Here is a 13,306-nt window from a genome sequence, read left to right on the forward strand (position 1 = left end):
AGGGGCCACGGTGTTTCTGTATCTCTATTATGTTGGTGCGGCTTCGGAACTTTGAAATATCTCGATATATCTCGAAAACTACGCTTCTTATCAAAAAATATCGTAGAACATAAATTGTAGGAAACATAATTCTCTACAAAAAAGGTCGCTTAAGATTTTGCCATAGCTCGTTTCGTTTCCGAGATATTTGCAGATATATCTCAAGGGAAGGGGCCTGACGGACATATTTCGAGATATTTCTTCTTCTTGTTGTTCTTCTTCTGCACAGCTAAACTGGAAGTGGCATTTCCAGCTCGCAATAGCGCAGAGTTATCTCAAAGAAAGGGGCCACGGTGTTTCTGTATCTCTATTATGTTGGTGCAGCTTCGGAACTTTTAAATATCTTGATACATCTCGAGCACTACGCATCTGATCAAAAAATATCATAGAACATAAAAAGTAGGAAACTTAATTCTCTACAAAAAAGGTGTCTTAACATTTTGCCATAGCTCGCTTCGTTTCCGAGATATTTGCAGATTTATCTCAAGGGAAGGGGCCTGACGGACATATTTCGAGATATTTCTTCTTCTTGTTGTGCTTCTTCTGCACAGCTAAACTGGAAGTGGCATTTCCAGCTCGCAATAGTGCAGAGTTATCTGAAAGAAAGGGGCCACGGTGTTTCTGTATCTCTATTATGTTGGTGCGGCTTCGGAACTTTTAAATATCGTGATATATCTCGAGAGCTACGCATCTGATCAAAAAATATCATAAAACATAAAAAGTAGGAAACTTAATTCTCTACAAATAAGGTCTCTTAACATTTTGCCATAGCTCGCTTCGTTTCCGAGATATTTGCAGATTTATCTCAAGGGAAGGGGCCTGACGGACATATTTCGAGATATTTCTTCTTCTTGTTGTTCTTGTTCTGCACAGCTAAGCTGGAAGTGGCATTTGCAGCTCGCAATAGTGCAGAGTTATCTCAAAGAAAGGGGCCACGGTGTTTCTGTATCTGTATTATGTTGGTGCGGCTTCGGAACTTTTAAATATCTTGATATATCTCGAGAACTACGCATCTGATCAAAAAATATCATAGAACATAAAAAGTAGGAAACTTCATTCTCTACCAAAAAGGTCTCTTAACATTTTGCCATAGCTTGCTTCGTTTCCGAGATATATGCAGATTTATCTCAAGGGAAGGAGCCTGACGGACATATTTCGAGATATTTCTTCTTCTTGTTGTTCTTCTTCTGCACAGCTAAGCTGGAAGTGGCATTTGCAGCTAGCAATAGTGCAGAGTTACCTCAAAGAAAGGGGCCACGGTGTTTCTGTATCTCTATTATGTTGGTGCCGCTTCGGAACTTTCAAATATCTGGATATATCTCGAAAACTACGCTTCTGATCAAAAAACATCATAGAACATAAAAAGTGGGAAACTTAATTCTCTACAAAAAAGGTATCTTAACATTTTGCCATAGCTCGCTTCGTTTCCGAGATATTTGCAGATTTATCTCAAGGGAAGGGGCCTGACGGACATATTTCGAGATATTTCTTCTTCTTGTTATTCTTCCTCTGCACAGCTAAGCTGGAAGTGGCATTTGCAGCTCGCAATAGTGCAGAGTTATCTCAAAGATAGGGGCCACGGTGTTTCTGTATCTCTATTATGTTGGTGCGGCTTCGGAACTTTGAAATATCTCGATATATCTCGAAAACTACGCTTCTTATCAAAAAATATCGTAGAACATAAATTGTAGGAAACATAATTCTCTACAAAAAAGGTCGCTTAAGATTTTGCCATAGCTCGTTTCGTTTCCGAGATATTTGCAGATATATCTCAAGGGAAGGGGCCTGACGGACATATTTCGAGATATTTCTTCTTCTTGTTGTTCTTCTTCTGCACAGCTAAACTGGAAGTGGCATTTCCAGCTCGCAATAGCGCAGAGTTATCTCAAAGAAAGGGGCCACGGTGTTTCTGTATCTCTATTATGTTGGTGCAGCTTCGGAACTTTTAAATATCTTGATACATCTCGAGCACTACGCATCTGATCAAAAAATATCATAGAACATAAAAAGTAGGAAACTTAATTCTCTACAAAAAAGGTGTCTTAACATTTTGCCATAGCTCGCTTCGTTTCCGGGATATTTGCAGATTTATCTCAAGGGAAGGGGCCTGACGGACATATTTCGAGATATTTCTTCTTCTTGTTGTGCTTCTTCTGCACAGCTAAACTGGAAGTGGCATTTCCAGCTCGCAATAGTGCAGAGTTATCTGAAAGAAAGGGGCCACGGTGTTTCTGTATCTCTATTATGTTGGTGCGGCTTCGGAACTTTTAAATATCGTGATATATCTCGAGAGCTACGCATCTGATCAAAAAATATCATAAAACATAAAAAGTAGGAAACTTAATTCTCTACAAATAAGGTCTCTTAACATTTTGCCATAGCTCGCTTCGTTTCCGAGATATTTGCAGATTTATCTCAAGGGAAGGGGCCTGACGGACATATTTCGAGATATTTCTTCTTCTTGTTGTTCTTGTTCTGCACAGCTAAGCTGGAAGTGGCATTTGCAGCTCGCAATAGTGCAGAGTTATCTCAAAGAAAGGGGCCACGGTGTTTCTGTATCTGTATTATGTTGGTGCGGCTTCGGAACTTTTAAATATCTTGATATATCTCGAGAACTACGCATCTGATCAAAAAATATCATAGAACATAAAAAGTAGGAAACTTCATTCTCTACCAAAAAGGTCTCTTAACATTTTGCCATAGCTTGCTTCGTTTCCGAGATATATGCAGATTTATCTCAAGGGAAGGAGCCTGACGGACATATTTCGAGATATTTCTTCTTCTTGTTGTTCTTCTTCTGCACAGCTAAGCTGGAAGTGGCATTTGCAGCTAGCAATAGTGCAGAGTTACCTCAAAGAAAGGGGCCACGGTGTTTCTGTATCTCTATTATGTTGGTGCCGCTTCGGAACTTTCAAATATCTGGATATATCTCGAAAACTACGCTTCTGATCAAAAAACATCATAGAACATAAAAAGTGGGAAACTTAATTCTCTACAAAAAAGGTATCTTAACATTTTGCCATAGCTCGCTTCGTTTCCGAGATATTTGCAGATTTATCTCAAGGGAAGGGGCCTGACGGACATATTTCGAGATATTTCTTCTTCTTGTTATTCTTCCTCTGCACAGCTAAGCTGGAAGTGGCATTTGCAGCTCGCAATAGTGCAGAGTTATCTCAAAGAAAGGGGCCACGGTGTTTCTGTATCTCTATTATGTTGGTGCGGCTTCGGAACTTTTAAATATCTCGTTATATCTCGAGAACTACGCATCTGATCAAAAAATATCATAGAACATAAAAAGTAGGAAACCTAATTCTCTACAAAAAAGGTCTCTTAACATTTTGCCATAGCTCGCTTCATTTCCGAGATATGTGCAGATTTATCTCAAGGGAAGGGGCCTGACGGACATATTTCGAGATATTTCTTCTTCTTGTTGTTCTTCTTCTGCACAGCTAAGCTGGAAGTGGCATCTGCAGCTCGCAATAGTGCAGAGTTATCTCAAAGAAAGGGGCCACGGTGTTACTGTATCTCTATTATGTTGGTGCGGCTTCGGAACTTTTAAATATCTTGATATATCTCGAGAACTACGCATCTGATCAAAAAATATCATAGAACATAAAAAGTAGGAAACATAATTCTCCACAAAAAAGGTCTCTTAACATTTTGCCATAGCTCGCTTCGTTTCCGAGATATGTGCAGATTTATCTCAAGGGAAGGGGCCTGACGGACATATTTCGAGATATTTCTTCTTCTTGTTGTTCTTCTTCTGCACAGCTAAGCTGGAAGTGGCATTTGCAGCTCGCGATAGTGCAGAGTTATCTCAAAGAAAGGGGCCACGGTGTTTCTGTATCTCTATTATGTTGGTGCGGCTTCGGAACTTTTAAATATCTTGATATATCTCGAGAACTACGCATCTGATCTAATAATATCATAGAACATAAAAAGTAGGAAACTTAATTCTCTACAAATAAGGTCTTTTAACATTTTGCCATAGCTCGCTTCGTTTCCGAGATATTTGCAGATTTATCTCAAGGGAAGGGGCCTGACGGACATATTTCGAGATATTTCTTCTTCTTGTTGTTCTTCTTCTGCACAGCTAAGCTGGAAGTGGCATTTGCAGCTCGCAATAGTGCAGAGTTATCTCAAAGAAAGGGGCCACGGTGTTTCTGTATCTCTATTATGTTGGTGCGGCTTCGGAACTTTTAAATATCTCGTTATATCTCGAAAACTACGCTTCTGATCAAAAAATATCATAGAACATAAATTGTAGGAAACATAATTCTTTACAAAAAAGGTCTCTTAATGTTTTGCCATAGCTCGCTTCGTTTCCGAGATATTTGCAGATTTATCTCAAGGGAAGGGTCCTGACGGACATATTTCGAGATGTTTCTTCTTCTTGTTGTTCTTCTTCTGCATAGCTAAACTGGAAGTGGCATTTCCAGCTCGCAATAGTGCAGAGTTATCTCAAAGAAAGGGGCCACGGTGTTTCTGTATCTCTATTATGTTGGTGCGGCTTCGGAACTTTTAAATATCTTGATATATCTCGAGAACTACGCATCTGATCAAAAAATATCATAGAACATAAAAAGTAGGAAACTTAATTCTCTACAAATATGGTCTCTTAACCTTTTGCCATAGCTCGCTTCGTTTCCGAGATATTTGCAGATTTATCTCAAGGGAAGGGGCCTGACGGACATATTTCGAGATATTTCTTCTTCTTGCTGTTCTTCTTCTGCACAGCTAAGCTGGAAGTGGCATTTGCAGGTCGCAATAGTGCAGAGTTATCTCAAAGAAAGGGGCCACGGTGTTTCTGTATCTCTATTATGTTGGTGCGGCTTTGGAACTTTTAAATATCTTGATATATCTCGAGAACTACGCATCTGATCGAAAAATATCATAGAACATAAAAAGTAGGAAACTTAATTCTCTACAAATAAGGTCTCTTAACATTTTGCCATAGCTCGGTTCGTTTCCGAGATATTTGCAGATGTAGCTCAAGGGAAGGGGCCTGACGGACATATTTCGAGATATTTCTTCTTCTTGTTGTTCTTCTTCTGCACAGCTAAGCTGGAAGTGGCATTCGCAGCGCGCAATAGAGCAGAGTTATCTCAATGAAAGGGGCCACAGTGTTTCTGTATCTCTATTATGTTGGTGCGGCTTCGGAACTTTTAAATATCTTGATATATCTCGAGAACTACGCATCTGATCAAAAAATATCATACAACGTAAAAAGTAGGAAACTTAATTCTCTACAAAAAAGGTCACCTAACATTTTGCCATAGCTCGCATCGTTTGCGAGATATTTGCAGATTTAGCTCAAGGGAAGGGGCCTGACGGACATATTCCGAGATATTTCTAGTTCTTGTTGTGCTTCTTCTGCACAGCTAAGCTGGACGTGGCATTTGCAGCTCGCAATAGTGCAGAGTTATCTCACAGAAAGGGGCCACGGTGTTTCTGTATCTCTATTATGTTGGTGCGGCTTCGGAACTTTTAAATATCTTGATATATCTCGAGAACTACGCATCTGATCAAAAAATATCATAGAACATAAATAGTAGGAAACTTAATTTCCTACAAAAAAGGTCACTCAACATTTTGCCACAGCTCGCATCGTTTCCGAGATATTTGCCGGTTTAGCTCAAAGGAAGGGGCCTGACGGAAATATTTCGAGATATTTCTTCTTCTTGTTGTTCTTCTTCTGCACAGCTAAGCTGGAAGTGGCATTTGCAGCGCGCAATAGTGCAGAGTTATTTCAAAGAAAGAGGCCACGGTATTTCTGTATCTCTATTATGTTGGTGCGGCTTCGGAACTTTTAAATATCTCGATATATCTCGAAAACTACGCATCTGACCAAAAAATATCATAGAACATAAATAGTAGGAAACTTAATTTCCTACAAAAAAGGTCTCTCAACATTTTGCCATAGCTCGCATCGTTTCCGAGATATTTGCAGATTTATCTCAAGGGAAGGGGCCTGACGGACATATTTCGAAATATTTCTTCTTCTTGCTGTTCTTCTTCTGCACAGCTAAGCTGGAAGTGGCATTTGCAGCTCACAATAGTGCAGAGTTATCTCAAAGAAAGTGGCCACGGTGTTTCTGTATCTCTATTATGTTGGTGCGGCTTCGGAACTTTTAAATATCTTGATATATCTCGAGGACTACGCATCTGATCAAAAAATATCATACAACATAAAAAGTAGGAAACTTAATTCTCTACAAAAAAGGTCTCTTAACATTTTGCCTTAGCTCGCTTCGTTTCCGAGATATTTGCAGATTTATCTCAAGGGAAGGTGCCTGACGGACATATTTCGAGATATTTCTTCTTCTTGTTGTTCTTCTTCTGCACAGCTAAGCTGGAAGTGGCAATTGCAGCTCGCAATAGTGCAGAGTTATCTCAAAGAAAGGGGCCACGGTTTTTCTGTATCTCTATTATGTTGGTGCGGCTTCGGAACTTTTAAATATCATGATATATCTCGAAAACTAAGCATCTGATCAAAAAAACCTCATAGAACATGAATAGTAGGAAACTTAATTCTCTACAAAAAAGGTCTCTTAAGATTTTGCCATAGCTCGCATCGTTTCCGAGATATTTGCAGATATAGCTCAAGGGAAGGGGCCTGACGGACATATTTCGAGGTATTTCTTCTTCTTGTTGTTCCTCTTCAGCACAGCTAAGCTGGAAGTGGCATTTGCAGCGCGCAATAGAGCAGAGTTATCTCAATGAAAGGGGCCACAGTGTTTCTGTATCTCTATTATGTTGGTGCGGCTTCGGAACTTTTAAATATCTTGATATATCTCGAGAACTACGCATCTGATCAAAAAATATCATACAACGTAAAAAGTAGGAAACTTAATTCTCTACAAAAAAGGTCACCTGACATTTTGCCATAGCTCGCATCGTTTGCGAGATATTTGCAGATTTAGCTCAAGGGAAGGGGCCTGACGGACATATTCCGAGATATTTCTAGTTCTTGTTGTGCTTCTTCTGCACAGCTAAGCTGGAAGTGGCATTTGCAGCGCGCAATAGTGCAGAGTTATCTCAATGAAAGGGGCCACAGTGTTTGTGTATCTTTATTATGTTGGTGCGGCTTCGGAACTTTGAAATATCTCGATATATCTCGAAAACCACGCATCTGATCAAAAAATATCATAGAACGTAAATTGTAGGAAATATAATTCTCTACAAAAAAGGTATCTTAACATTTTGCTATAGCTCGCTTCGTTTCCGAGATATTTGCAGATTTATCTCAAGGCAAGGGGCCTGACGGACATATTTCGAGATATTTCTTCTTCTTGTTATTCTTCTTCGGCACAGCTAAGCTGGAAGTGGCATTTGCAGCTCGCAATAGTGCAGAGTTATCTCACAGAAATGGGCCACGGTGTTTCTGTATCTCTATTATGTTGGTGCGGCTTCGGAACTTTTAAATATCTCGATATATCTCGAAAACTACGCATCTGACCAAAAAATATCATAGAACATAAATAGTAGGAAACTTAATTTCCTACAAAAAAGTTCTCTAAACATTTTGCCATAGCTCGCATCGTTTCCGAGATATTTGCAGATGTAGCACAAGGGAAGGGGCCCGACGGACATATTCCGAGATATTTCTTGTTCTTGTTGTGCTTTTTCTGCACAGCTAAGCTGGAACTGGCATTTGCTGCTCGCAATAGTGCAGAGTTATCTCACAGAAAGGGGCCACGGTGTTTCTGTATCTCTATTATGTTGGTGCGTCTTCGGAACTTTTAAATATCATGATATATCTCGAAAACTACGCATCTGATCAAAAAATATCATAGAACATAAATAGTAGGAAACTTAATTTCCTACAAAAAAGTTCTCTAAACATTTTGCCATAGCTCGCATCGTTTCCGAGATATTTGCAGATTTAGTTCAAAGGGAGGGGCCTGACGGACATATTTCGAAATATTTCTTCTTCTTGTTGTGCTTCTTCTGCACAGCTAAGCTCGAAGTGGCATTTGCAGCTCGCAATAGTGCAGAGTTATCTCAAAGAAAGGGGCCACGGTGTTTCTGTATCTCTATTATGTTGGTGCGGCTTCGGAACTTTTAAATATCTTGATATATCTCGAGAACTACGCATCTGATCGAAAAATATCATAGAACATAAAAAGTAGGAAACTTAATTCTCTACAAAAAAGGTCTCTTAACATTTTGCCATAGCTCGCTTCGTTTCCGAGATATTTGCAGATTTATCTCAAGGGAAGGGGCCTGACGGACATATTTCGAAATATTTCTTCTTCTTGTTGTTCTTCTTCTGCACAGCTAAGCTGGAAGTGGCATTTGCAGCTCGCAATAGTGCAGAGTTATCTCAAAGAAAGGGGCCACGGTGTTTCTGTACCTCTATTACGTTGGTGCAGCTTCGGAACTTTTAAATATCTTGATATATCTCGAGAACTACGCATCTGATCAAAAAATATCATAGAACATGAAAAGTAGGAAACTTAATTCTCTACAAAAAAGGTCTCTTAACATTTTGCCATAGCTCGCATCGTTTCCGAGATATTTGCAGATATAGCTCAAGGGAAGGGGCCTGACGGACATATTTCGAGATATTTCTTCTTCTTGTTGTTCCTCTTCAGCACAGCTAAGCTGGAAGTGGCATTTCCAGCCCGCAATAGGGCAGAGTTATCTCAAAGAAAGGATCCACGGTGTTTCTGTATCTTTATTATGCTGGTGCGGCTTCGGAACTTTTGAATATCTCGATATATCTCGAAAACTACGCATCTGACCAAAAAATATCATAGAACATAAAAAGTAGGAAACTTAATTTCCTACAAAAACGGTCTCTCAACATCTTGCCATAGCTCGCCTCGTTTCCGAGATATTTGCAGATGTAGCTCAAGTCAAGGGGCCTGACGGACATATTCCGAGATATTTCTTGTTCTTGTTGTGCTTCTTCTGCACAGCTAAGCTGGAAGTGGCATTTGCAGCGCGCAATAGTGCAGAGTTATCTCAATGAAAGGGGCCACAGTGTTTCTGTATCTCTATTATGTTGGTGCGGCTTCGGAACTTTTAAATATCTTGATATATCTCGAGAACTACGCATCTGATCAAAAAATATCATACAACATAAAAAGTAGGAAACTTAATTCTCTACACAAAAGGTCACCTAACATTTTAACATAGCTCGCATCGTTTGCGAGATATTTGCAGATTTAGCTCAAGGGAAGGGGCCTGACGGACATATTCCGAGATATTTCTAGTTCTTGTTGTGCTTCTTCTGCACAGCTAAGCTGGACGTGGCATTTGCAGCTCGCAATAGTGCAGAGTTATCTCACAGAAAGGGGCCACGGTGTTTCTGTATCTCTATTATGTTGGTGCGGCTTCGGAACTTTTAAATATCTTGATATATCTCGAGAACTACGCATCTGATCAAAAAATATCATAGAACATAAATAGTAGGAAACTTAATTTCCTACAAAAAAGGTCACTCAACATTTTGCCACAGCTCGCATCGTTTCCGAGATATTTGCCGGTTTAGCTCAAAGGAAGGGGCCTGACGGACATATTTCGAGATATTTCTTCTTCTTGTTGTTCTTCTTCTGCACAGCTAAGCTGGAAGTGGCATTTGCAGCGCGCAATAGTGCAGAGTTATTTCAAAGAAAGAGGCCACGGTGTTTGTGTATCTTTATTATGTTGGTGCGGCTTCGGAACTTTGAAATATCTCGATATATCTCGAAAACCACGCATCTGATCAAAAAATATCATAGAACGTAAATTGTAGGAAACATAATTCTCTACAAAAAAGGTATCTTAACATTTTGCTATAGCTCGCTTCGTTTCCGAGATATTTGCAGATTTATCTCAAGGCAAGGGGCCTGACGGACATATTTCGAGATATTTCTTCTTCTTGTTATTCTTCTTCGGCACAGCTAAGCTGGAAGTGGCATTTGCAGCTCGCAATAGAGCAGAGTTATCTCACAGAAAGGGGCCACGGTGTTTCTGTATCTCTATTATGTTGGTGCGGCTTCGGAACTTTTAAATATCTCGATATATCTCGAAAACTACGCATCTGACCAAAAAATATCATAGAACATAAATAGTAGGAAACTTAATTTCCTACAAAAAAGTTCTCTAAACATTTTGCCATAGCTCGCATCGGTTCCGAGATATTTGCAGATTTAGTTCAAAGGGAGGGGCCTGACGGACATATTTCGAAATATTTCTTCTTCTTGTTGTGCTTCTTCTGCACAGCTAAGCTCGAAGTGGCATTTGCAGCTCGCAATAGTGCAGAGTTATCTCAAAGAAAGGGGCCACGGTGTTTCTGTATCTCTATTATGTTGGTGCGGCTTCGGAACTTTTAAATATCTTGATATATCTCGAGAACTACGCATCTGATCGAAAAATATCATAGAACATAAAAAGTAGGAAACTTAATTCTCTACAAAAAAGGTCTCTTAACATTTTGCCATAGCTCGCTTCGTTTCCGAGATATTTGCAGATTTATCTCAAGGGAAGGGGCCTGACGGACATATTTCGAAATATTTCTTCTTCTTGTTGTTCTTCTTCTGCACAGCTAAGCTGGAAGTGGCATTTGCAGCTCGCAATAGTGCAGATTTATCTCAAAGAAAGGGGCCACGGTGTTTCTGTACCTCTATTACGTTGGTGCAGCTTCGGAACTTTTAAATATCTTGATATATCTCGAGAACTACGCATCTGATCAAAAAATATCATAGAACATGAAAAGTAGGAAACTTAATTCTCTACAAAAAAGGTCTCTTAACATTTTACCATAGCTCGCTTCGTTTCCGAGATATTTGCAGATTTATCTCAAGGGAAGGGGCCTGACGGACATATTTCGAGATATTTCTTCTTCTTGCTGTTCTTCTTCTGCACAGCTAAGCTGGAAGTGGCATTTGCAGCTCGCAATAGTGCAGAGTTATCTCAAAGAAAGGGGCCACGGTGTTTCTGTATCTCTATTATGTTGGTGCGGCATCGGAATTTTTAAATATCTCGATATATCTCGAAAACTACGCTTCTGATCAAAAAATATCATAGAAGGTAAATTGTAGGAAACATAATTCTCTACAAAAAAGGTCTCTTAACATTTTGCCATAGCTCACTTCGTTTCCGAGATATTTGCAGATATATCTCAAGGGAAGGGGTCTGACGGACATATTTCGAGGTATTTCTTCTTCTTGTTGTTCTTCTTCTGCACAGCTAAGCGGGAAGTGGCATTTGCAGCTCGCAATAGTGCAGAGTTATCTCAAAGAAAGTGGCCACGGTGTTTCTGTATCTCTATTATGTTGGTGCGGCTTCGGAACTTTTAAATATCTTGATATATCTCGAGGACTACGCATCTGATCAAAAAATATCATACAACATGAAAAGTAGGAAACTTAATTCTCTACAAAAAAGGTCTCTTAACATTTTGCCTTAGCTCGCTTCGTTTCCGAGATATTTGCAGATTTATCTCAAGGGAAGGTGCCTGACGGACATATTTCGAGATATTTCTTCTTCTTGTTGTTCTTCTTCTGCACAGCTAAGCTGGAAGTGGCATTTGCAGCTCGCAATAGTGCAGAGTTATCTCAAAGAAAGGGGCCACGGTTTTTCTGTATCTCTATTATGTTGGTGCGGCTTCGGAACTTTTAAATATCATGATATATCTCGAAAACTAAGCATCTGATCAAAAAAACCTCATAGAACATGAATAGTAGGAAACTTAGTTCTCTACAAAAAAGGTCTCTTAAGATTTTGCCATAGCTCGCATCGTTTCCGAGATATTTGCAGATATAGCTCAAGGGAAGGGGCCTGACGGACATATTTCGAGATATTTCTTCTTCTTGTTGTTCCTCTTCAGCACAGCTAAGCTGGAAGTGGCATTTCCAGCCCGCAATAGGGCAGAGTTATCTCAAAGAAAGGATCCACGGTGTTTCTGTATCTTTATTATGCTGGTGCGGCTTCGGAACTTTTAAATATCTCGATATATCTCGAAAACTACGCATCTGACCAAAAAATATCATAGAACATAAAAAGTAGGAAACTTAATTTCCTACAAAAACGGTCTCTCAACATCTTGTCATAGCTCGCCTCGTTTCCGAGATATTTGCAGATGTAGCTCAAGTCAAGGGGCCTGACGGACATATTCCGAGGTATTTCTTGTTCTTGTTGTGCTTCTTCTGCACAGCTAAGCTGGAAGTGGCATTTGCAGCGCGCAATAGTGCAGAGTTATCTCAATGAAAGGGGCCACAGTGTTTCTGTCTCTCTATTATGTTGGTGCGGCTTCGGAACTTTTAAATATCTTGATATATCTCGAGAACTACGCATCTGATCAAAAAATATCATACTACATAAAAAGTAGGAAACTTAATTCTCTACAAAAAAGGTCACCTAACATTTTAACACAGCTCGCATCGTTTCCGAGATATTTGCCGGTTTAGCTCAAAGGAAGGGGCCTGACGGACATATTTCGAGATATTTCTTCTTCTTGTTGTTCTTCTTCTGCACAGCTAAGCTGGAAGTGGCATTTGCAGCGCGCAATAGTGCAGAGTTATTTCAAAGAAAGAGGCCACGGTGTTTGTGTATCTTTATTATGTTGGTGCGGCTTCGGAACTTTGAAATATCTCGATATATCTCGAAAACCACGCATCTGATCAAAAAATATCATAGAACGTAAATTGTAGGAAACATAATTCTCTACAAAAAAGGTATCTCAACATTTTGCTATAGCTCGCTTCGTTTCCGAGATATTTGCCGGTTTAGCTCAAAGGAAGGGGCCTGACGGACATATTTCGAGATATTTCTTCTTCTTGTTGTTCTTCTTCAGCACAGCTAAGCTGGAAGTGGCATTTGCAGCGCGCAATAGTGCAGAGTTATTTCAAAGAAAGAGGCCACGGTGTTTGTGTATCTTTATTATGTTGGTGCGGCTTCGGAACTTTGAAATATCTCGATATATCTCGAAAACCACGCATCTGATCAAAAAATATCATAGAACGTAAATTGTAGGAAACATAATTCTCTACAAAAAAGGTATCTTAACATTTTGCTATAGCTCGCTTCGTTTCCGAGATATTTGCAGATTTATCTCAAGGCAAGGGGCCTGACGGACATATTTCGAGATATTTCTTCTTCTTGTTATTCTTCTTCGGCACAGCTAAGCTGGAAGTGGCATTTGCAGCTCGCAATAGTGCAGAGTTATCTCACAGAAAGGGGCCACGGTGTTTCTGTATCTCTATTATGTTGGTGCGGCTTCGGAACTTTTAAATATCTCGATATATCTCGAAAACTACGCATCTGACCAAAAAATATC

The sequence above is a fragment of the Osmia lignaria genome, unplaced genomic scaffold (genome assembly GCF_051020975.1).
Source record: "Osmia lignaria lignaria isolate PbOS001 unplaced genomic scaffold, iyOsmLign1 scaffold0005, whole genome shotgun sequence".
In the NCBI taxonomy this organism is placed as follows: domain Eukaryota; kingdom Metazoa; phylum Arthropoda; class Insecta; order Hymenoptera; family Megachilidae; genus Osmia; species Osmia lignaria.